Source organism: Bos indicus, chromosome 7 (assembly GCF_029378745.1).
Source record: "Bos indicus isolate NIAB-ARS_2022 breed Sahiwal x Tharparkar chromosome 7, NIAB-ARS_B.indTharparkar_mat_pri_1.0, whole genome shotgun sequence".
Lineage (NCBI taxonomy): Eukaryota > Metazoa > Chordata > Mammalia > Artiodactyla > Bovidae > Bos > Bos indicus.
In genome coordinates, this window is record NC_091766.1 from 98,619,325 (window position 1) to 98,645,928 (window position 26,604).

Here is a 26,604-nt window from a genome sequence, read left to right on the forward strand (position 1 = left end):
CCTCTGTCTTCATTTTTCTGTGTCTTGCATTTGCTTGGAGCCCTGCATTGTCTTGTCTCCTCATCTTCTCCTGAGAGGTCCTCCCCTTACACATTCCACTGCTAGGACTTGCTTCAGAGTTCCCAGTACACCTTGCTCCCTGTCCATCCTCCAGACCTTTTAGTTTTCTGCGGGAATTTTCATTCTGTCTCAAATTCTCTTTCCCATTATTGTGTGATTAAATGGTACTATTTCTGTAAGTCTTATATTCAAAATATTCTTCTTTGAGGTCCTCCTTGACTTTCTAAGGGAACTGCCCTTGTGGTTCACATGGTAAAGAATCTGTCTACAATGAGAGAGACCGGGGTTTGATCTCTGGGTCAGGAAGATCCCCTGGAGAAGGGAAAGGCAACTCATTCCAGTACTCTTGCCTGGAAAATTCCATGGATGGAGGAACCTCTTAGGCTACAGTCCATGGGGTCTCAAAGAGTCGGACATGACTGAGAGACTTCACTTTCACTTTTCACTTTCACTGACTCACTTAAAGTTAGTTAAATTGACTTGCTACATGCTCCCTAGCATCCCATTCCTTTTCTTTCTTCTTAATTTTCAGTACTTATTATGCTAGGGTAATACCATACTTGTTTTTTTATCTTTCCCACAACATGGTAAGTCTCATAAGGCAGGAATCATTTCTTTCTTATTTACTAATGAATCTTGAATATCCAGCAAATATTCTCTGGCACACAATAGGTACTGAATAAAATTCAATGAATATTTTTGTATGGCTTTAGCCAACAGTAGGAGTTTTATCCTAGGAGAATAAGACTGACGGGCAGTGCAAATGATGAGGAAAAAAAAAAAAATCCCCCCCCAAAAATCCCCCCATCTGCAGCACAGTGTAATACAAGCATGTACACACTAGTTTGTAGATACACGCATATAGACAAATGGACCCATAACACACATCTTCTTTCAAAGTCTAGTTTTGAGTTTTATTTGATCACTCCTCTGGTTAGCCAGTAAAATGCAGAAGTGGGCTCAGTGAGTGTGATGTTTCTTGGTAGAGAAGAGGCTAAAAATAATCTACTTTCATACAATTATGATTAAAATACAGAGTGTAAGTTATTTTCCAGATTCAGTAGAACCCATCTGTCAGCTGTAGATTAAATTCAAGTCATTTTAATATGAAATGTAATTTGGGTGTTTTGTACAGGTTTACACGTTTGGAGATGGTTGTGTTTTACATTCTTTTTTTTTTTTTAATTTTATTTTATTTTTAAACTTTACATAATTGTATTAGTTTTGCCAAATATCAAAATGAATCCGCCACAGGTATACATGTGTTCCCCATCCTGAACCCTCCTTCCTCCTCCCTCCCCATACCATCCCTCTGGGTTGTCCCAGTGCACTAGCCGCAAGCATCCAGTATCGAACCTGGACTGGCATCTCGTTTCATACATGATATTTTACATGTTTCAATGCCATTCTCCCAAATCTTCCCACCCTCTCCCTCTCCCATAGAGTCCATAAGACTGTTCTATACATCAGTGTCTCTTTTGCTGTCTCGTACACAGGGTTATTGTTACCATCTTTCTAAATTCCATATATATGTGTTTTACATTCTTAAAAAGTAGTTTCAGCATTTTCTAATGATCTGTAAATTTTGAAGGTATCATTTTTCTATCAGACATTTCTATCAGACATTACAGAATTCTGTGACTGTGTAAGAGGCTAATGCAGTGAATGGGATTTTCTTTTTTTTGTAATTATTACCATAATTAATTATTCAATATAATTATTGTTTAATAATCTATTTGTCATACTGTCAAAGGAAAGCATGTAAAAAAAGTAAGAATTGGAATGAATAAGGAATGTGGGTGACTATGCAATTATATAATTTGAAGTCACAACATTAACTTATAAACAGATGTCACTGTAATTAATCTGATAAACACTCTCAAAGTATGTTGGGAAACTATTTAAATAAGCTTAATTGCTCTAGTATATAAACTGCTCCCAGAGAATAAATTAGATGCTTCTACAACTACACATAAGAACCTTGTGGGCTACAGTCCGTGGGGTCACAAGAAAGACATGACTTAGCCACTAAACCAGCACCCACCACCACAGCTACACTCACTCTTTAAGATTACGTACACTGCACTGGAGCAGTTATTTGTCAATGTTCCTCTAGTTTAAAAATGACTTTTAAGCATTTGCTCAAAATACATTTCAAAATCAGGGCCCAGTAGCAACATGCTTGTTTGTAGGTTTTCCTTAATATTTAGTAATGGGCAAATTATCTTAAAGATTTAAAAAATGAAAGCATATTAAATTTTTTTTTTTTTACCAATTTATCTGGACAAATGGTTTCTACAGTGCAAACTTATATGACAACAAATTTTTCATTCTTTTGTCATCATGTCTTTTAAAGGATAGGTGTCAGAGTACATCAGTGCCCTAGTTCTAAGGAACTATTTTGCACTAATTGGAGAGCAAGCCTGCTATTCTTTAGAATCATCAACCCCATGCACAGGTTAATTAATCTCTCTCTAGGTTTTAAGCATGTTCACATCCCCAGGCAAAATATGAATTTAATCTTTTCACTTGACTAAAAGGTAAAAATAATTCTAGGTTTAGTTTAGGGAATTATAGAGCACTGCAGGGTTATCAAAAGAATCAGGAATGGAGCCTGGTCTCTTGAATTTAGTACATTTACTTTCTTTTGCATTATGCTGAGTTTGGAATATTCATTCACTCTTTTCACAAGTATTTGTTGAACATCTACAATGTGATGGCCCTAGGAGCACAATGGTAAACAGGTCATAAAGTATTTTGTGCCCTCATAGGTAATACATTTTAGTTGAAAATATTATATTTCATCTATTTTCCATTTTCATTATTCTTTCTAGGTATGTTTTAAAGATTATTTTTAACACTGATTATATTAAAATGGTACATACACTTCATAAATAAGTCAAACATTTCAGAAAAGTTTAAGCACTGTCTCTGGGGTAATTATTGTGGATTAGCATCCTCCAAGATATCCAAGATATACTGGGAGCACACTTTTCACAAATACAATTATACCATTTATTTTTTCTTTCTTATTTTGGGGGACAATTCTTTATTTATGCAATAATTATACAAATTAGACCTATGAAAGCCAGAGAATGACTGTGCCTTGAAACCTGTCTCTGTGCATATAACAGTGGGGAAATTAATAATTAAATATATGACATTTGCTCATAATTCAGTACAAAAAATGCCTCAATGTTTCAAACACTTTTGTATTTTCATTTGGATGTGACTTTCACACATTCTCCTGATTATATATGTATTATACTTTAAATGTAACAGCTTATTTTGTTTTCTTGATGTTTGATTTATTAAGGGCACACTTTAATTCACTAGTGGGAAATTGCATTAGCCAGGTTATTACTAGTTTTTAAATATTTTTCTGCTTAAGGATTAACTTTTTAAAGACACTGCTTAAGATACACTTACCCTGGATATTTCACATCAAAATCTTGCTACTTGATCATTTTCTAGTAAATCAGTGTCATGACCACCCAAAAGCTCATTATAATCTGATAAACTGCAAGGTAAACTGGGAATATTAAAATTAGAACAACTTAGAGTATCTTCTCTGTGGCTGGGTGGAGAAGCCACATAGAGCAAACCCAGGTAAAGGAACCACGCAGGTGACAACAATAGAATGAAGAGGAGAGAGCTGAATGTGAGTGAACTGGTTTCCTCAGGCTGCCATAATAAAGACCAGAGACTGGATGTCTTAAACAACAAACAGTTATTTTCTCATAGTTCTCGAGGCTAGAAGTTCAAGGTGCTGGCAGAGTTTCTGGTAAGGCTTCTCCTTCTGACTTTCAGATGGTTTTCTTCTTGCTATGTCCGTATGTGGTCTCGCCTCTGTGTGTGCTGAGAGAGGCACCACTTCTTATGTGGACATTGGTCCTATCAAATGAGGACCCCACCCTTATGACCCCATTTAACTTTAATCATCTCCTTCAAGACCTCTCCAAGTATAGTTGCATTGGGGGTTAGGGGTTCCACATATAATTTAGCAGGTAGGCTATAACAGTTCATACTATAACAAAACATAAAAATGTCCTGTAAGCCCCTGTGTGACGTCTACAGTGAAGCCATGTCCAGACTAAGGAGTGTAGGGACCGTTGACAGGAGAAATGCCAGCTACTTCCGTTCTTAATGTAAAATCTGCTTCTTTAGAATTTGGCAAGTAATTATAAATTGTTCCAAATCATTATGCAGGTTAAACAGTACAATCTGTGGACTGTATTTTGTTCTCATGCTATGAAATTTTTATTTCTAGAAGAGTCAAAAAAGCATGCTTTTACGGCTATACAGACCTGGGTCCAAATGTTGGTCCAGGCATTTATTTACAATATAACATAGTAAATGTACACCTACCCTACCCCTTATTCCTTCAGTTCAGTTCAGTTGCTCAGTCGTGTCCAACTCTTTGCGACCTCATGAATCATAGCACTCCAGGCCTCCCTGTCCATCACCAACTCCTGGAGTTCACTCAAACTCATGCCCATTGAGTCAGTGATACCATCCAGCCATCTCATCCTCTGTCGTCCCCTTCTCCTCCTGACCCCAAACCCTCCTAGCATTCCTTAGTTTCCATATATTCAAAATGAACATTAAAAATATCTATAGTGGGCCTTAGAAAGCATCACTGTGAACAAAGCTAGTGGAGGTGATGGAATTCCAGTTGAGCTATTTCAAATCCTGAAGGATGATGCTGTGAAAGTGCTGCACTCAATATGCCAGCAAATTTGGAAATCTCAGCAGTGCCCACAGGACTGGAAAAGGTCAGTTTTTATTCCAATCCCAAAGAAAGGCAATGTCAAAGAATGCTCAAATTACCGCACAATTGCACTCATCTCACATGCTAGTAAAGTAATGCTCAAAATTCTCCAAGCCAGGCTTCAGCAATATGTGAAAAGTTAACTTCCTGATGTTCAAGCTGTTTTTAGAAAAGGCAGAGGAACCAGAGATCAAATTGACAATATCTGCTGGATCATGGAAATAGCAAGAGAGTTCCAGAAAAACATCTATTTCTGCTTTATTGACTATGCCAAAGCCTTTGACTGTGTGGATCACAATAAACTGTGGAAAATTCTGAAAGAGATGGGAATACCAGACCACCTGATCTGCCTCTCAAGAAATTTGTATGCAGGTCAGGAAGCAACAGTTAGAACTGGACATGGAACAACAGACTGGTTCCAAATAGGAAAAGGAGTATGTCAAGGTGTATATTATCACCCTGCTTATTTAACTGCAGGACACTGCACTGGAAGAAATGCTGGACTGGAAGAAACACAAGCTGGAATCAAGATTGCTGGGAGAAATATCAATAACCTCAGATATGCAGATGACACCACCCTTATGGCAGAAAGTGAAGAGGAACTCAAAAGCCTCTTGATGAAAGTGAAAGTGGAGAGTGAAAAAGTTGGCTTAAAGCTCAACATTCAGAAAACGAAGATCATGGCATCCGGTCCCATTACTTCATGGGAAATAGATGGGGAAACAGTGGAAACAGTGTCAGACTTTCTTTTTTTGGGCTCCAAAATCACTGCAGATGGTGACTGCAGCCATGAAATTAAAAGACACTTACTCCTTGGAAGGAAAGTTATGACAAATCTAGACAGCATATTCAAAAGCAGAGATATTATTTTGCCAACAAAGGTCCATCTAGTCAAGGCTATTTTTTTTCCTGTGGCCATGTATGGATGTGAGAGTTGGACTGTGAAGAAGGCTGAGTGCCAAAGAATTGATGCTTTTGAACTGTGGTGTTGGAGAAGACTCTTGAGAGTCCCTTGGACTGCAAGGAGATCCAACCAGTCCATTCTGAAGGAGATCAGCCCTGGGATTTCTTTGGAGGGAATGATGCTCAAGCTGAAACTCCAGTACGTTGGCCACCTCATGTGAAGAGTTGACTCATTGGAAAAGACTCTGATGCTGGGAGGGATTAGGGGCAGGAAGAGAAGGGGACGACAGAGGATGAGATGGCTGGATGGCATCACTGACTTGATGGACACAAGTCTGAGTGAAGTCTGGGAGTTGGTGATGGACAGGGAGGCCTGGCGTGCTGCGATTCATGGGGTCGCGAAGAGTTGGACACGACTGAGTGACTGAACTGAATGGGTAATTAGATATTTAAATATTATGAATGCTTCATGTTAAGTCACTTCAGTTGCGTCCAACTCTGTGTGACCCCATGGACCATAGCCCACCAGGCTCCTCTGTTCATGGGATTCTCTAGGCAAGAATACTGGAGTGGGTTGCTATTTACTCCTCCAGTGGATCTTCTGACCCAGGGATTGAACCTGTGTTTTCTACACTGGCAGGTGGATTCTTTATCACTGAGCCACCTGAGAAGCCTGTGGTCAATATTAAGATATTGTAATTCTTATACCTGGAGGTCTTATAAAATTGAAATTTCAAGGACACTTTGGAGTCAGGAGCTAGCATAAAAGTATAATAGATAATATAATAATAGTTTATTTGTACTTCATTGATAGGAACCTTCAAAATTATTTAATACAAGGACAAGTTCCTTTCAGATATATGGCTAGTAAATCAACCTATAATTGTTTGCCACTATTTTTTTCTCTCTAATTTTTTTCTCTATAATCCCATGGAAGTACGTCTCAACTATAATTTGTCTTTCCTTTACTTGTGCCACAATACTTATAAATGAAAAAAGGCAACCAAAAAAGAATGAGTCATTCATCTTAACACTTTATGTCTAAAGTACTACTTAGACTGTATTCATAAATACAGGCTTTTTTTTTTTATTGCACTGACTATTACAAGAACAGCAGTCATGAAGAAAAAGAGCTCATTCGTTGGTCCTTCAGTTAATGTAATCATCAATATGCTGTTAGAAACCTATACTGCTCCATTGTTTAAGAACTATTAGTTTGTCACAGATGAGACAGCCAAAGATTATTTTTGATATTTAAGGAGCTCATAAAGATGACCACAGAATCCAATAGGAGAAACAGTGCAAAGAACATGAACAATTCACAGAAGATGAACAACAAATGAATTCTCTAAACACACAAAAGGGGAAAATCTCATTAGCAACAGAGTAAGTGAAAGTTAAAACACAAATTTGGCAACTATTTCCCACTGCTTATAGAAGCAAAGGAAGAGGCTCTCCTTGGTTTGCTTTAGCTGAGCCAGCAGCTCATCAATATGCTGAGCTTTGGGAAGAGAGACATAAAGATCCAAAGCTCTTCTGTGAGTACAGGATTGATGATCCACTCACCCTTCCCATCCCTGACAACTTCTTGGTAAAATTCAGAGTTGAGCATTCTTTCATGGTGGCTATGAAGGCTCTAATTAAGGCAAGTGTCAGGGAAAGATAATAAGGCTTAAATGAAGTTACCATTAATAATAAGAAAGGAAAGACAGAACACATTCTAGTCCTAGTCCTGAGTTAGGAGGAAAGGGATGAGAGAAGTTAGTGTTTTGAGGCCTTTGTGTTGGCTAATAGTGAATGTGGTTCTGATCTTGCCCTTTTCCTCCCAGCATCTTTGTTTTCTACTAGAAACAGTGTGCCTGCTACTGCCACTCAAGCAGACCCTTGTTTCATGAAAAGAGTCATTTAAGAACATGAGCCATGTCTACTGCAGTCCACATTTCCTTTTCATCAACCATCTTAGGAGGCACTGGGTCTTATCCTTAGATTGCCACTTTTGCAGGAGTTGACGACAATGTACAAATGACTGAAGGAGAAATCTAAGAATTTTGACCTGAAGTTCTCCATAATGGTTTGCCAGAGATATTCTCTAAACAAACACAAGGAAGTGAACCATTTTACCTTAAAAAAAAAAAAAAAAGCCACTGAAGAGGCAAAGGTTCAACTAAGCATACATAATAACTACTGAGACACATGGTTTATACTAAACACTGTGCTTAGACATTAGATATAGTGACAAGCGCTCTATAATTGTAGATTTATCAATAAACTGTTGATGAGACAGATGATTGGATGCCTTTTCTCCCTGATACAAGTGAGCCCAGGGAAATCTTTAACCTTAATCATGGGTTAAGCCTTGAGTCCTTAAACAGCCAAAACAATCTTGAAAAAGAGCAAAATTGGAAATGTTAGGTAGTTAGAATAAGAAAAAGGAGTCAAAAATGGTGGTGGCTAAAAGACAAAGATAGAGAAAAGCCTGCAAAAATGGAACAAAAGAAAATCCATGGACTGGAGTGAGAACTTCAGGTGAAATAAACATGCCCCCTTTTTGGCTAGCTCAATTTGCATAGGGCAGTCTGAAGAGGGGAAGAAGACAAACGTATAAAAGGAGGAAGCCAAGATGGATTAAGACCTCTCCTTTGGGGTCAGCCTGCCCTCAAGCCTCGAGAGTATACTTTCCTTTGCTTGCAGAATAAAACTCTGAGCCATAATCGAGCTGTAACAGTGGTCCGCCATTCCAAATCTTTGCTGCAGCAAGTCAGAACCAAGGAAATTACACACTCCTCTAACATATCCCTCAAACTTCCTGATTTCAAAACATACTATAAAGTAATGATAATTAAAACAATATGGTATCAACATAAAGACAGACATAGATCAGTGAAATAGAGTCCAGAAATAATCCTTCATGAATATTGTCAAATGATCTCTGTCAAGAATGCCGAGACAACACAATGGGGAAAGAACCGTCTCTTTAACAAATGGTGTTGGGGAAACTGGATAATCATACTAAAAAAGAATGAAGTTGGACCCTTATACACAGTACACAAAAAGTAGTTCAAATGGATTAAATACCTAAATATATGACCTCAAACTATTAAACTCTTAGAAAAAAACATGGGAAAACTTTGACACCAGATTTGGTAATAATTTCTTGGATATGATACTGAAGGCAGAAAAAAAAAGCAAAGGTGGACAAAATGGGATTACATAAAAACTTTAAAACTTCTGTACATCAAAGGAAGCAATCAACAGAGTGGAAAGGCAATGTGTGGAATGGGAGGAAATATTTTCAAGGCACATATCTATAAAGAGGTTAATATGCAGACTATATAAAGGATTTCTATAATTCAACAACAAAAACCAACCTGATTAAAAACTGGGCAAAGGGCTTGGGTAGGCATTGCTCCAAAGAAGATTTCCAAATTGTCAATAAGCATATGAAAGGAGACTCAGAATCACTAGTGACTAAAGAAATGCAAATGGTAACAATAACCCTGTATAAGAGACAGCAAAAGAGACACTGATGTATAGAACAGTCTTTTGGACTCTGTGGGAGAGGGAGAGGGTGGGATGATTTGGGAGAATGGCATTGAAACGTGTATAATATCATATATGAAATGAGTGGCCAGTCCAGGCTCGATGCATGATACTGGATGCTTGGGGCTGGCGCACTGGGACGACCCAGAGGGATGGTATGGGGAGGGAGGAGGGTTCAGGATGGGGAACATGTGTATACCTGTGGTGGATTCATTTTGATATATGGCAAAACCAATACAATATTGTAAAGTTAAAAAATAAAGTTAAAAAAAAAAAAAAACGCAATGAGGAATCACCTCATATCCATTAAGATGACCTTTATTAAAGAAACAAAAATTAACAAGTGTTGGTAAATACAAGGAGAAATGGGAACCCTCGTGCACTGCCAAGAGAGGAGGAGAATGTAAAATGTTGCAGCCTCAATGGAAAACACTAAGGCAGTTCCTCAAAACATGTTTTTAATTATTTTCAGATGATTTGACAATTCCAGTTCTAGGTAGGTATCCAACAGAATTGAAAGCAGGATTTCAAAGAGATTTGTGCACATTATGGCCTTATTCTCCATAGCCCCAAACTGGAAGCACTCTATTGTCTATTAACAGATGAATGAATTAAAAAAAAAAAAGTAGCATAAATATACTTAATGGAATATTATTCAGCCTTTAAAAAGAAGAAAATCCCATCATTTACTGCAACACAGATGATTGTCCTAAGTGAAGTAAGCCAGCTACAAAAAAGAGAAATACTTTATGGTCCCTCGTATACTAAGTTATCTAAAATAGTCAAACTCAGAGAAACAGAAAATAGAACGGTCATTGACAGGGGCTGGAGAGAGGGTGGGAGTGGGGAGTTGTTGCTCAGTGGAAATACAGCTTCAATTTGGACAGATGAGAAAGTTCTAGAGATTTGTTGCACGATGATGTGAATATAGTTGACAGTACTGAACTGCGCACTTACAAATAGTTAAGACGGTAAATTTCATGTACGTGTTTTTGTTATCACAATAGGAAAATAAAATCTTGAAAAAGTATGGGGAAGGACAAATACAAAGTTTCTGACCTGATATTTAAATTACATAATTTCAAGTTTTTGTTTAAATTTTTTTTCTAAGAATCTTGAAAAACTTATTTTGAAAGAAAGGAAAGGAGGATAGAGAAGTGGAGGGAGGGGAAAATTTAAATTTAGTTTCTTTCTTTTATTTCTTTTTTTTCCTCATATGTCCCAGTATAAGTCATGAGTCAACAAAAAAGGTTTGAATTAAAATTTTACAAATTATTCATTTTGCTAAATTGGAAGTCTAGTTAAATCAATTTATAACAATGAAAAGCAAAACAAAAACCTTAAGTGATCAGATTTAATAAGAAAAAAAAATTGGCTAAATAATTGATACCAAACAATCATTTGGTAGAACGAGAAATTTAGGGCTTTTGTTCAGATGTTCCTGTTTCGATCCCAGAAAAAATTTTCGTGGAGTAATTTAAAGCCTTCTCTTGCAGAAGGTCTTAATTACCCAAATATAAAGATAAATCGCCAACACAAAAATAGTTCACTTGCTTTGACTGAGTTATTTACAGTACTGACCTTAAAGCATTCAGTTAACTAAAATGATTGCACACCAATTTCCATAAAATACTGTGTAAATACAGTGTGAGTGAGTGTTTCCTTGACATCCCCTAGTAATGGCTACCATGTGTGGCATAGGTCAGAGAAAAATTACAATGGTCAGGCAAACTCACTGCAATCAAACAGTTTTCCAAAAGTGAGGTCAACTCAATTTAGGGGCCAAAAACAAAATTTTTATTTATGATCTAATAAAAGATTAAATGTACATTTATGACTTAGAAATTTTGCTATTTTAAATATTTTCTGTTGGTGGGAAGCATCTTATAACACCTAGAATGAGTCATGTTCCTTCCCTCAGTGAATTTCAACACCAAATCATTTTCCACTAGAGTTCAATTCAGTTCAGTTCAGTCGCTCAGTCATGTCCGAATCTTCGCGACCCCATGAATCGCAGCAGGCCAGGCCTCCCTGTCCATCACCAACTCCCGGAGTTCAATCAGACTCACGTCCATCCAGTCAGTGATGCCATCCAGCCATCTCATCCTCTGTCGTCCCCTTCTCTTCCTGCCCCCAATTTCCCCCAGCATTAGAGTCTTTTCCAGAGTCAACTCTTCGCATGAGGTAGCCAAAGTACTGGAGTTTCAGCTTCAGCATCATTCCTTCCAAAGAAATCCCAGGGCTGATCTCCTCTAGAATGGACTGGTTGGATCTCCTTGCAGTCCAAGGGACTCTCAAGAGTCTTCTCCAACACTACAGTTCAAAAGCATCAATTCTTCGGTGCTCAGCCTTCTTCACAGTCCAACTCTCACATCCATACATGACCACATGACCATAGCCTTGACTAGATGAACCTTTGTTGGCAAAGTAATGTCTCTGCTTTTCAATATGCTATCTGGGTTGGTCATAACTTTCCTTCCAAGGAGTAAGGGTCTTTTAATTTCATGGCTGCAGTCACCATCTGCAGTGATTTTGGAGGCCCCCAAAAGTAAAGTCTGACACTGTTTCCACTGTTTCCCCATCTATTTGCCAAGAAGTGATGGGACCAGATGCCATGATCTTCGTTTTCTGAATGTTGAGCTTTAAGCCAACTTTTCACTCTCCACTTTCACTTTCATCAAGAGGCTTTTTAGTTCCTCTTCATTTTCTGCCATAAGAGTGGTGTCATCTGCATATCTGAGGTTATTGATATTTCTCCTGGCAATTTGGATTCCAGCTTGTGTTTCTTCCAGTCCAGCGTTTCTCATGATGTACTCTGCATAGAAGTTAAATAAACAGGGTGACAATATACAGCCTTGACGTACTCCTTTTCCTATTTGGAACCAGTCTGTTGTTCCATGTCCAGTTCTAACTGTTGCTTCCTGACCTGCATATAGGTTTCTCAAGAGGCAGGTCAGGTGGTCTGGTATTCCCATCTCTTTCAGAATTTTCCACAGTCTATTGTGATCCACATAGTCAAAGGTTTGGCATAGTCAATAAAGCAGAAATAGATGTTTTTCTGGAACTCTCTTGAATTTTCCATGATCCAGCAGACGTTGGCAATTTGATCTCTGGTTCCTCTGCCTTTTCTAAAACCAGCTTGAACATCAGGAAGTTCACAGTTCATGTATTGCTGAAGCCTGGCTTGGAGAATTTTGAGCATGACTTTACTAGCATGTGAGATGAGTGCAATTGTGCGATAGTTTGAGCATTCTTTGGCATTGCCTTTCTTTGGGGTAAATAGTACTAACCTCTCTGGATCTTTGTGTCCATGAGCAGCATATATGATCCTTGTCATGCAGTTGGTATGTTTTGTTTATTGCAATAGTCCTGTGACTGCCTGTTTTGAAAATAATAGAAATTAGGGCGTGAACTTCATAGGATGTCAAAACAGTGTGCCATGTAAAACAGTAATTGTCCAGAGAACCAGGGGTTCTATTTTATGGTGGAGTTTACATCACTGAGGTCAAGGGACTGGTTTTTGAGTTCCTAATTCTTTGGACTAATGCGAATGTGGAAACCATAAAGAAAGGATCCAGAAACAGCTATAAAAAGTAATTGTGGGAAGGGTGGGGGAGCAGCTCTGCCTAAGGCTCCTCATGGCTGCAGATTTTTGTAAAAGTAGGTCATTAAAAATGTCTGAGAAGAAAAGCCTTTAGATATTTGGTGCGTTTTAAAGCAGAAATTAATATAAAATGAAAGATATTCAGGGGATGTAGAAGAAACTATTTCAAGCACACAAAAGCCACTGAAACATTGTGTTTTAGAATGAAAGACTTACAATAGCAAAAATTTAAAAGCAAAAATTAATACTGAGTTTGTATATTGGCACCCTGTGTATTTAACTTATATGCAGAGTAAAGCATGAAAAATGCTGGACTGGATGAAGCACAAGCTGGAATCAAGATTTCCGGGAGAAATATCAATAACCTCAGATATGCAGATGACACCACCCTCATGGCAGAAAGCAAAGAAGAACTAAAGAATCCCTTGATGAAAGTGAAAGAGGAGAGTAAAAAACTTGACTTAAAGCTCAACATTCAGAAAGGTAAGATCGTGGCATCCGGTCCCATGACTTCATGGCAAATAGATGGGGAAACAGTGGAAACAATGACAGACTTTATTTTTGGGGGCTCCAAAATCACTGCAGATGGTGATGGCAACCATGAAATTAAAAGACAATAGCTCCTTGAAAGAAAAGTTATGACTAACATATGCAGCATATCAAAAAGCAGAAATATTACTTTGCCAACAAAGGTCTGTCTAGTCAAAGCTACGGTTTTTCCAGAATTCATGTATGGATGTGAGAGTTGGACTATAAAGAAAACTGAGCACTGAAGAATTGATGCTTTTGAACTGTGATGTTGGAGAAGACTCTTGACAGTGCCTTGGATTACAAGGAGATCCAACCAGTCCATCCTAAACAAAATCAATTCTGAACATTCATTGGAAGGACTGATGCTGAAGCTCCAATACTTTGGCCACCTGATGGGAAGAGCTGACTCACTGGAAAAGACCCTAATGCTGGGAAAAATTGAAGATGGGAGGAGAAGGGGACAACAGAGGATGAAATGGTTGGATGGTATCACCGACTCAATGGACATGAGTTTCAGTGAACTCTGGGAGTTGATGATGGATAGGGAGGCCTGGGGTGCTGCAGTCCATGGGGTTGCAAACAATTGGACACGACTGAGTGGCTGAACTGAACTGAAGGCCAAAAAAAGCCATATTAAAATTATCATTTGAAGTGTTGAACATTAGAAGAAAAAAGCATTGGAACTAACATTTATGAGTTACATTACAAAATAGCATGCACTAATTGATGATGTGTTAGAAATACATATTTTGGATCCACATATCTACTAAATCAGCAATTCTAAAGATGCCGGCAGCTGTATTTTAACAAACCTGTAGGACGCCATTCTCAGGTCAGTTAAAGCATGAGAATCACTAAATTATCTAAGGGTAAATATCATGTGTGGGCTTCCCGGGTGGCTCAGTTGTACAGGATCTGTCTATAATGCAGGGGATGTGGGTTTGATCCCTGGGTCAGAGCTAGTTTGATAGCTGGCCTGGGAAGATCCTCTAGAGGAGGGCAAAGCAACACACTCCAGTATTCTTGCCTGGAGGATCCCATGGACAGAGGAAACTGGCAGGCTCCATGGGGTCACAAAAGAGTCGGAAATGACTTAGTGTCTAGGGGAGAGAGAGAAGCATCATGTGGTTCTTGTATATTACTGCCATGGCAGTCAGCAGTGACCGTGATGTATAGCAAAGGTTCAGTTAATAAATGCTTGTTAAATAAATGAAGAGTCAAATAAATAAAGTGTAAAATTAGAGACCACTAAAAATAAAAAGTAAGGCCCAGTTAAGCAAGTAAAGTATGGTAATTGATAAATATATGCTTAAATAAACAAAATACCAAAAGAAATTATATTAGCATTTAGGAATTAAAGGCCCCTTGGGAATCTCTTGAGGCAAGTATTTAAGTCCTTGTAAATACTGCACTGCTGAGGAAGCAGAAATTTAACTGGAAGAAACCCAAGATGTAAAAAAGGCATAAATGGTCATTTATTTTGTCACTCAGTTTGTGACCTGAAGTTCACAGCACTTTGGTGGAGTCATTCTTGCTCTATTGCAATAGAAAATAAAAAGTAGGATTCTTATTCTTTATTTTCTATCATGTTACTCCAAGCAGGGATACCAACCGCTCATATTAATACTTGTTCTTAAGCATCTTTCTTTGATTCCGTAACAAATATTGTTGTATTATAAAATACCAAAGTTATTCTAAATGTTAAAAGAAGTTGTAAACATGCAGAAAAGTACACAAAAATAGCATAATGAATACCCATATAGCACTAAGCAGCTTTACCATGTGTGCTAGTTGAAATATCTCTTCTATGTTTTTTCTATGAAAATTGTCCTCTCATCTCAATAAAGAAAGACCTTGGAAAAATATCACTGCTACTGCTGCTGCTAAGTCACTTCAGTCGTGTCCGACTCTGTTGGATCCCATGGACAGAAGCCCACCAGGCTCCCCCCGACCCCCCGGGGTTCTCCAGACAAGAATACTGGAGTGGGTTGCCATTTCCCTCTCCAATGCATGAAAGAGAAAAGTGAAAGTGAAGTCGCTCAGTCGTGTCCGACTCTTAGCAACCCCATGGACTGCAGCCCACCAGGCTCCTCCGTCCATGGGATTTTCCAGGCAAGAGTACTGGAGTGGGGTGCCATTGCCTTCTCCAAATATCACTACTAATATTTCTTAAATGTTTCATATATCTGTACTTATGTGCCCCCTTTTTTCTTTCTTAGGTATTTTCTCTCTTTTGTTGGTTTAGCTAGAGATCTGTCTTTTTCAAGTTTTCTAAAGAATCAGATTTTGGTTTTAATCATTTCAAAATAGTTTGTTTTCTAAAGTATTCTAAACTTTGTCACTCACTTTATCTTTCCTTTCTTGTACTTTTCTGTATTATGGGCTAAATCGTGTTCCCCCTAAATTCATGTTGAAATCCTAACCCACAGTTCTTCAGAATGTGCTTGTATTTGGAGATAGGCTCTTTAAAGAGGTAATTATGGTTCAAAGAGGTCATCAGAGTAGGCCCTAACCTAGTGTGTCTTATGTCTTCATCTGCAAAATTTGGGTCACACAGAGGAAAAACCAGGTGAAGACATGGAGAAAATGTCCATCTACAAGCCACAGATAGGATAGAGGTTTCAGAAGAAATCTACCTTCTCAATGCCATGATCTTGGATTCCTAGCCTTCAGAACTGTAAACAAAACAAGTTTCTATTGTTAAGTCTACCCAGTTTGTGGTCCTCTGTTATGGAAGCCCTAGAAAATGAATACTTTTTCATTTTGTAAAAAATGAAATGTTTTAAAAATTTGTTAGTAGTATTTATTACGGCAAAGTCACAGCAGCTGGCAGAAGAAATGTAATGTCAAGCGTAGGTGTGGGGAAACAGGGTGGTTGTGATTCAGCCACTAAATCATGCCTGACTCTTTCAACTCCATGGACTGTAGGCCACCAGGCTCCTCGGTCCATGAGATTTCCCAGGCAAGAATATTGGAGAAGGTTGCCATTTCCTCCTCTAGGGGATTTTCTTAACCCAAAGATCGAACCCCTATCTCCTGCATTGGCAGGCAGATTTTTTTTTTTTTTTTTTTTTTTTTTACTGCTGAGCCACCAGGAAATGGGGTGGTGAGGGTTAATTTTAGGTAAAGAGCTTTGTGTGCAAGTATCTGGGCTGCCTGAGGGGTGCCAAATGACTGTTGGAAGAAGCATTGTGATAGGAGACTCAGGCAGAGTGGGAGGAGTCTAGGGTGGAGATAAAAAGATGGGTTGGGAGGAGAAGTTTGAAGGAGAAAATAGGAGACAGGATGCACAACTTAAATTTTTAGAGCTAAGAAAATATGGCTTCAGAGTTTTGCTTTGTTTGCTATATGGGTGAAGACGGAGAGTACCAATGAGATTTGGGATTTCAAAATGAACATTCCAAGTCCACAGTTCAGGAGGTCATATCCTGAGAGGAAGAACCGAGAACTCAAACCACTAGAAAAGATAGGCAGCAGTCAATTTACATTCTTATTTAAACTGTTTCTACATTATTTGGTCATTTTGATTAGCTTGACTCAACACCTGAGAGCTCAGTAGAAATGAGCACAGGATGTCAAGTTGAAATGCTGGCCCAGAAAAACCAAGGGTCAAGCTCTGAATATAACAGTCACTCCAAATGCAGGCCATCCTCGAAGTCCTCATGTGGGTGTGTGTTGGGGTGAGGTTGGGAGTCATTGATTCTTCCCTTGCTGTACTTTTTAAGCTGCTGCTGCTGCTAAGTTGCTTCAGTCGTGTCTGACTGTGTGACCCCATAGACGGCAGCCCACCAGGCTCCCCCGTCCCTGGGATTCTCCAGACAAGAATACTGGAGTGGGTTGCCATTTCCTTCTCCACTTTTTAAGCTATCACTCTTTAAAAGCACAAGCCTATGGGCTGAGAGAATGTAAGAGATAGCAATTATTTGCAGCCTGACTGCTTCAATCTAATCACACCTTATGTCTAGAAAAGCAAAAATTAATGGCGGTATCGCTATGCAAACTGTGTGTGAAGGTGTTTAATGTGCACCCATATGCTTAATTTAATGCTGGGTTGTAAGTTAATATTCTCTGATTCTCACGTATAGAGGTTTTGAGTGTTTTCCCTCTGTTAGCTAATATAATCATGTTGTAACTATTTATGAACAGCTGCTTCATTACAAAAGTGCTGACATACCCTTTCCTGTATTGATGCTGATTAGTGGGTAGAAACTAGCTCACTCCCTTCCAGAATATAGGAAGTTTGTCCTTCTTAGGGGTGTTTTTATACTCCAAGGGAACTTATTCTTTTAAAGTAAGGGGTTCAGCTGCTTGTCATCAGATTCTATAATCCTTATCATCAGGTTTTATAATCTTTCTTCCCAAGCCTTTACAATTTAAAAGAAGAGACTTTGAACCTATTCTCAAACATGGTTCTGTCATTGGAAAATGGCTGTTAATTTCAAATCCAAATTTGCAAATGCATATGTCAGTTCTTTTACTCTGTCTATAAGTTAGTAGCCAGTGTTATAATTCCATTAAAACCATCATGAGCTTCAGTGTGTCAAAGTAAATGGATAATATTTGACAAAAAGTCATATTCATATTTCCTTTTTAAACATATTTTTCTTTAGCAGAGTACTAAGGAACAGTGTCACTCAGCATCTTGGAAACATTTTGTGAAGGAAAATTGTCTGTGAGGCATGCCTTTCAGATTCTTAGAAATCCTCTTGTCCAGCTGAGCAGGTTGCAGACCCTGAATATTCTTTGAAGCCTATTAGATACACTGTTAGACACACTTACAAAGGATCTTGTGGTCATAATTTTATGATCTACTTCCTGGAGCTGTACTTTCCTATTATCATGCTGGGGTTCATGTTTTCTCTGAGACCATTTCTTTCTTTAAGTACTTTGCTGGCAGAGACTGTGGTGGAGAACCTGCTTTATTTTCATAAACTGAAAGTCCTGACTCTTTTCTATTTCCTCCAAATATTGCTCAGCAACAAAACAGCTTTTCCTTTACTTTATCTCTGTCTTCTTGCATTTTTCATGGGTAGACAGACTACAAATAGCACTTTCAACATCTACCAGGAAATGTTCGCATCCAGATCATGAAACGTGTTTAACACTCATATATAATCTTTTATTAGCATCATTAGAAGACCTAGTAATCAGTTCACCATAAGCTTTAAATAACAATTGTATCTGGGAATGAAGGAAAACAATGTATTTAGAATATTTCTCTTCAAATAAAATGAGTAAAAAGTAAGTTAAGTAAAAATGTTTTAAGACCTGAATTAACTATTAAATCAAATTATTTGATACAATTATTTTTGATTTATGAAAGTAATTTTTCCTTTGAGTGTTGCCCAGCTTAGCATTTTTATTTTACTTTCAAAACTAAGTACAATTCATCTTCCAAGTATGGAAGGCTGTCATGCTGTCTATGAATCCCATGATAAGGCCTTATCACTGAATATCACAATTAAAATAATTTATTGCATAAAACAGATGGAAAAGTGACTTAAAATAGATTTAATTTCTGACAGTATAAAAATTAAATACATTTAGTTGAAATTTTAAGAGTATTAGTTAAAATATAGGAAAAAAGAAAACAAAACAAAACCTAAGCATGTTACAACTCATGTAATAGGAAAGATTTCCCAGGATTTCTATTGAAGTAAACTATGGGAAGTAAGAGAGAACCAAACCTAGAGTTTAGCCATTCTGTCAGTAAGTTCAGTTGCTCAGTTGTATCCAACTGTTTGCGACCCCATCGACTGCAGCACACCAGGCTTCCCTGTCCATCACCAACTCCCGGAGTTTACTCAAACTCATGTCCATTGAGTCGGTGATGCCATCCAACCATCTCATCCTCTGTCATCCCCTTTCCTCCTGCCTTCAATTTTTCCCAGCAACAGAGTCTTTTCAAATGAGTCAATATTTCACATCAGGTGGCCAAAGTATTGGAGTTTCAGCTTCAGCATCAGTCCTTCCAATGAATATTCAGGACTGATTTCCTTTAAGATGGACTGTTGGCTCTCCTTGCAGTCCAAGGGACTATCAAGAGTCTTCTCCAACACCACAGTTCAAAAGCATCAATTCTTTGGTGCTCAGCTGCAAAACACCAAATAAAAAGATAAATATTTTAAAAGCTGCCAGAGAAGAAAAACAAATCAATTTTAAAAGAACAGTGATTGATAATTTATGTTTAAAAACAGTATTAGGAGACAGAGATAATGGAAGCATTTCTTCAATGTGTTGAAATAATATAACTGTCAACTTAGAATGCATATTTCCTGCTGTGAAAGAGAAATTAAAATGCCTTCATGAAAACAAAACCTTGGAGTTTACTACCAACAAACACAGATTACAAGTACCTCGTTTGTCTCTGCAACTTCAGCTTCATCTATCCAACTGCCAACCAGACCTGTGTTTGATTATCCACTGTGTCATGTGCCCACACACATTATCTTTCAACAAAATCAACTCACCTGTATACATGGTACAAGATATAAGTGGACGGCCCTGACTTTCACTTGTTTGTCTAAGCTAGGACTTGCAGGGAATCCTCGACCCTTTCTTCTTCATTTTTTGATTGCTAATCAGTGTTAAAGTATGCCTTGTTCCCTCATTTCCAGAGCCCCTGAACTCACACATTTCTCTGGATCTTTGCACGGTTTGCTTAGGTTATTCTCACCTCTCACTTGGATCAGTGCAGCACAGTCTTGACAGGGATCCCTGCCTCCTGTAATCTTCCTGCCCCTCTATGGCTGTCTGTTTCATTCTCCAAACAATAACTCATTTTCCAAATTACAAATGATATAAGTTACAACCATCTTAGTGTTCTGGCAACCACTGCTTCCACCTTTGACCCATTGCTGCTCAGGGAACAGAATGGCTTTGGTCATTTTAAACACAAAGTGTGGCATAGCTGCCTTTAAAGCTGTCCAATGTATGGCTTTTCATTTGTATTAAGGGGACATGCTCTTTTTCTTATTGATGACATTTTCTATTATCTTGACTCTGTCTCCATCTGTGGCCTCCTCTTATACCTTCCGCTTCCTCATTTGCTCTGCTTCACGTATGCTGGAATTAGTTCTCTTCATGTAAGCCGTGCTCTTTCCAGCCTGCATTCTTTTTCCTTTGCTCTTTCAGATTTGCTGAGTTGCTCTTCTCCTAATTCCTGGAATGTCTGGCTTGTCCTTTAACGTCCACACTCCAGTTTAACTCAGTAGCACTGCTTCAGAGAGGTCTTCCCTAGCTGTCCTATGTAAACTGGTTATCTTTAGCTTTGTTACAGCTCAGTGTCATGTTCCTTTGCTTCATAGCATTTTTCACAGTCTGAGGGGTTTGGCATACTTACTTTTAAGATATATTTATTTTTAACATGTTTGTTGGTTGTCTTCCTCAATTGAATGTAAACTCCCTGAGGGCAATGCCTGTATCAATCTTGTTAATTCTGTATCCCCTGGTATTAAAACTGGGTCTGACACATGATGATGATGGTGGTAATAATGGTAACCATGGGGGGTAATTTGTGTTTCCTGCTCACAGAAAGCTAAGCACTGCGCTAAACATGTTATATGCCTCATCACATTTAAGGCACACAATAATTCATAGAATGAAATACAAATATTAACCCTATGGCTTTAAGAATAAAATCTACTATATAAGCTATATCTACTTTAGCTCCAATGTGTTACCTAAGGATTACTGGAAGAAAAAAGCTAGAAAAACTAGGAAAAATTAGCTTTAGAAAAACACTAACACTGCCTCAGATTAGGAGAAAGTAAAAGAAAGGGAATATGATCCACAATCTGGGAGCCACAACTTCAGTGTGTTCTGTGCCTGGGGGAACTTCTGGGGTTCAGGATGATTCTTTTTCTTTTTTTTTTTTTTTGGTTAACTGGTATGATAATCAGTCGCAATGATGCACCTTGCTTTTTAAGAACAAAACTTAAAATCAGTTTTCAAAAATCTGTTCCATCTATCTTTGCCTTTTAGTTAATGAGAGGCAGGCATCTTTATTCTCTTTGTCAGATGAGCTATAATGGGTCATGGTGTGACAAACTAGTTTTACAATTTCACAAAATAATCAGCCAGAGATCTTTCTCCCATTTCTGGATGCAAGTAATTGGTGATCTCCTGTGCCAAGATTCTGCAATTAAGCATAAATGCAAAACCTCTTATTAAAACCTCAACCTTCTTAAATATCTTCACACAGTAAATATACCAAGTATTCCCTGTGCACCTCAACACATGGCTTATGCAAATGATGGACCTTTATGTTGTGGGCTCAGGATAAACAATCAGGTGGTTTCAGAAGTAATTTTCTGCCTCTGGAACATGGAGGGTTATCAGTTGTCCTCTACCAGAGCCAGCTGACATTTGAGAAAAGCAGGACACAAGATGATTCATTACCTTTTTTATTACCACGCAACTAGTAAGTCACAAACTTAGAATTTGATTCCAAATACTCTGAGAGCCCATGCACTTAAAGATGAATCTATGTTTTAATTCTGTGATATTTAATGAAGATAAGATATATTCTGTATAATTGAATAATTTTCCATGTATTAGTTTTTTTTAATCAAATTCAGTATCTGTCTCAAGAACACTTTTTTTAATTTTTTTATTTTATTTATTTTCAAAACAGGATAGTTGTGAATATGTATTGAAATGCTAAGAATTTTTAGGTTTGATAATGACACGGAAAACCTCACATATATGTAAACAGAAATGAAGAACGATTTTGGCAGGTTGCACATGGAGACACACGCATCCAGTGTATTCTCACACTTTTTATTTTTCATTCAAAAAATAGCTCTGTCTTAGCTCCATATATTACACTGAGAATTGAGTCCGGTCAGCTAATAGCTTGGGCACTGGAACTGATAAATCAGAATTGCAATTACTGCAGACAGATAAAACCAAGCAGAGAGAGAATGCGTAAAGTTGCCACCTCCTGAGAAATCAGTGGCAATTTTCCTTGGAAAAGTCGAGCTCCATTTAGTTTGAGGAAAAAGATTAGAGAAGTTTCTTTAATTAGAAAGTTCACATGCACAAAGCAAGGAAAGTCATTTTCTCTCCGCCTGATGACGTTTGGAAGGGTAAAGAACCGGGTTGTTAATTCAGCTGCTCTCAAATGTTGCTCCGGCATCAAGGCTGTCACCTGTTTGATGGGTGGCTCTCACAGCTCTTCCCTTTCTGTGCCAGTCCTCTGTGTCGCTAGGAGACTTATGCATAAATCCTAATAGAGAGGGTGGATGGTGGATTGATTCTTAAAGCAGTCAGGAGCTAACAAATTACCATCCCAGGATGAAAAATGAGGTCATGAAGATTTAAATGTGGCAAGAAAGAAGGTGCTGTCTGCGCAGGAAAGATACTTAGTGTGAACCCATCTGTGGTAATAGATTAATTGCCTTCATTAGCAAAGATGTATATCTTACACCAGCCATCAATAACAGTTTCAGGTCTACTTAGGAGTGATGGCTCTGTTGATGCCAAAGATACAACTATTCCCCAACAACAAAAAAAGTAAATATATTCCTAAAAATTTCCATAATCTGATTCATAGTTCCATAATAAACAATAATTATGTATCAAGCTTTAAAAATGAGGATGGGAAAAGAAGTTCTCTAATAAACAAAATTACATCTAATGATCATTTTTGTCAACCTCTACAATACCCAGAGAGGTATTTCTGAGTGAAGGAAACTGTCTTTACTGGGCTTGCCTGTGCTTGGTCTTTAAGATAATCTTTTTTTTTTTTTTTTCATTATTTAATGCAGTTATGTCCTATCTTACCTTAAGATATTTTCCCTCCCCAATTCAAAGAAATAATTCCTGCACTTCATTCTTACATTACTGTATCATTATTATATATGATAGACAGTGGCAAAAAATACCTCAGAAAATATTCAAATTTTTCATTATTTTAAAACAATGCCAGGGTAAATGATAGCAGACTAGGAAATTAATTAGAGAGCGCTATTGACATAGTTATCTCTTCAGTAGATTGAGTGTTAACTATAAGAAAAAAAGAAAATAGAGATGTAAGCTATTAAAATAATCTTAAATCACAGCAGGTAGGACACTCTGTAATTCATTCATTTATCCAGTCATGAAAAAGTGTTTATTTATCACTTACTATAACAAAAGTGATAAATCAAATCTTGATATATGGCAAAACCAATACAATACTGTAAAGTTAAAAAATAAAATAAAATCCCTTATGATTATACAGTGGAAGTGAGAAATAGATTTAAGGGACTAGGTCTGATAGACAGAGTGCCTGATGAACTATGGACTGAGGTTCGTGACATTGTACAGGAGACAGGGATCAAGACCATCCCCGTGGAAAAGAAATGTAAAAAAAGCAAAATGGCTGTCTGGGGAGGCCTTACAAATAGCTGTGAAAAGAAGAGAAGTGAAAGGCAAAGAAGAAAAGGAAAGATATAAGCATCTGAATACAGAGTTCCAAAGAATAGCAAGGAGAAATAAGAAAGCCTTCCTCAGTGATCAATGCAAAGAAATAGAGGAAAAAAACAGAATGGGAAAGACTAGAGATCTCTTCAAGAAAATCAGAGATACCAAGGGAACATTTCATGCAAAGATGGGCTCGATAAAAGACAGAAATGGTATGGACCTAACAGAAGCAGAAGATATTAAGAAGAGGTGGCAAGAATACACAGAAGAACTGTACAAAAAAGAGCTTCATGACCCAGATAATCACGATGGTGTGATCACTCACCTGGAGCCAGATATCCTGGAATGTGAAGTAAAGTGGGCCTTAGAAAGCATCATTACGAACAAAGCTAGTGGAGGTGATGGAATTCCAGTTGAGCTATTTCAAATCCTGAAAGATGATGCTGTGAAAGTGCTGCACTCAATATGCCAGCAAATTTGGAAAACTCAGCAGTGGCCACAGGACTGGAAAAGGTCAGTTTTCATTCCAATCCCAAAGAAAGGCAATGCCAAAGAATGCTCAAACTACCACACACTTGCACTCATCTCACACACTAGTAAAGTAATGCTCAAAATTCTCCAAGCCAGGCTTCAGCAATATGTGAACCATGAACTTCCTGATGTTCAAGCTGGTTTTAGAAAAGGCAGAGGAACCAGAGATCAAATTGCCAACATCTGCTGGATCATGGAAAAGGCATCTATTTCTGCTTTATTGACTATGTCAAAGCCTTTGATTGTGTGGATCACAATAAACTGTGGAAAATTCTGAAAGTGATGGGAATACCAGACCATTTCACCTGCCTCTTGAGAAACCTATATGCAGGTCCGGAAGCAACAGTTAGAACTGGACATGGAACAACAGGCCAGTTCCAACAGGAGTACGTCAAGGCTGTATATTGTCGCCCTACTTATTTAACTTATATGCAGAGTACGTCATGAGAAATGCTGGGCTGGAGGAAGCACAAGCTGGAATCAAGATTGCTGGGAGAAATATCAATAACCTCAGATATGCAGATGACACCACCCTTATGGCAGAAAGTGAAGAGGAACTAAAAAGCCTCTTGATGAAAGTGAAAGAGGAGAGTGAAAAAGTTGGCGTAAAGCTCAACATTCAGAAAATGAAGATCATGGCATCTGGTCCCATCACTTTATGAGAAATAGATGGGGAAATTTGGAAACAGTGGCAGACTTTATTTATTTATTTATTTTTTTTGGTGCAAATGGTGATTGCAGCCATGAAATTAAAAGACCCTTACTCCTTGGAAGGAAAGTTATGACCAACCTAGATAGCATATTAAAAAGCAGAGACAATATTTGCCAACAAAGGTCCATCTAGTCAAACCTATGGTTTTTCCAGTGGTCATGTATGGCTGTAAGAGTTGGACTGTGAAGAAGGCTGAGCGCCGAAGAATTGATGCTTTTGAACTGTGGTGTTGGAGAAGACTCTTGAGAGTCCCTTGGACTGCAAGGAGATCCAACCAGTCCATTTTGAAGGAGATCAGCCCTGGGATTTCTTTGGAAGGCGTGATGCTAAAGCTGAAACTCCAGTACTTTGGCCACTTCATGCGAAGAGTTGACTCATTGGAAAAGACTCTGATGTTGGGAGGGATTGGGGGCAAGAGGAGAAGGGGATGACAGAGGATGAGATGGTTGGATGGCATCACTGACTCAATTAACATGAGTTTGAGTGAACTCCGGGAGTTGGTGATGGACAGGGAGGCCTGGTACACCACGATTCATGGGGTCACAAAGAGTCGGACACGACTGAGTGACTGAACTGAGCTGATAGCAAAAGCAAGACAAAGGTTCTAGAGAAAAATCTGTTAACAGAAGAAATAACACATTCCTTCTTTTTAGTAGAATTCACTATTTAGAGAATAAAATAATTTTTTAAGTAAGTTATAAAAATTTTGGAAAGGTATAAAGGCTAGAGCCTGAAAACTGAACAATGCTAAGAAGACTGCGAACATGGTTTGAGGGGACAGCAGTTTAAATTGGCTGGCTCTTGTAAATCTCCCTAAAGAGTCAAGGGTTTTTGAAGTCATAATGCATTTTGGTTTTGATTTGCATTTCCCTCGTGATTAGTGATGTCTTTTTTGGGAAAATGTCTATTCAGGTGCTCTGCTATTTTTCAGTTGGGTTGTTTGTCTTTTTGAGGTTGAGCTGTATGAGTTCTGTATAGTTTGGATATTAACCCTTTATAGATACATAGAACACACAGGTGGTTGCCAGAGGGGAGAGGAGAGTGGGGATGAGTGAAACAGGTGAGAGAGAGGAAGAGGTGCAAGCTCCTAGTTACAAAATAGACGAGTCACATGGGTGAAATGTCGAGTGGGGGATACAGTCCATGATAATGTAGCATCTTTGCATGTTAGACTGGGTAACTGGATCTATCATGGCGATCATTTTGTTTCACTGTGTTGTGCACCAGGAATTAACATAGTGTTGTGTGCTGAAGATCAGATCTGTGGTTACCAGAGGCAGGGAGTGGGGTGAGAGACAAACCTCCAGTTATAAGATAAACAAGTACGAGAGGTGTAATGTACACCATAATTAATATAACAAACGCTATTGTGTATTACCCATGAGTATTGTTGAGAGTAAGTTCTAAGAGTTCTTGCCACAAGGAAAACAATTTTTTTCTTTTTTCTTTTGCACTATTACGAGATAATGGGTGTTCTCTAAATTTATGGTCATCATTTCATGATGTATGTGAATCAAATCATTGGGCTATATACCTTAAACTTAC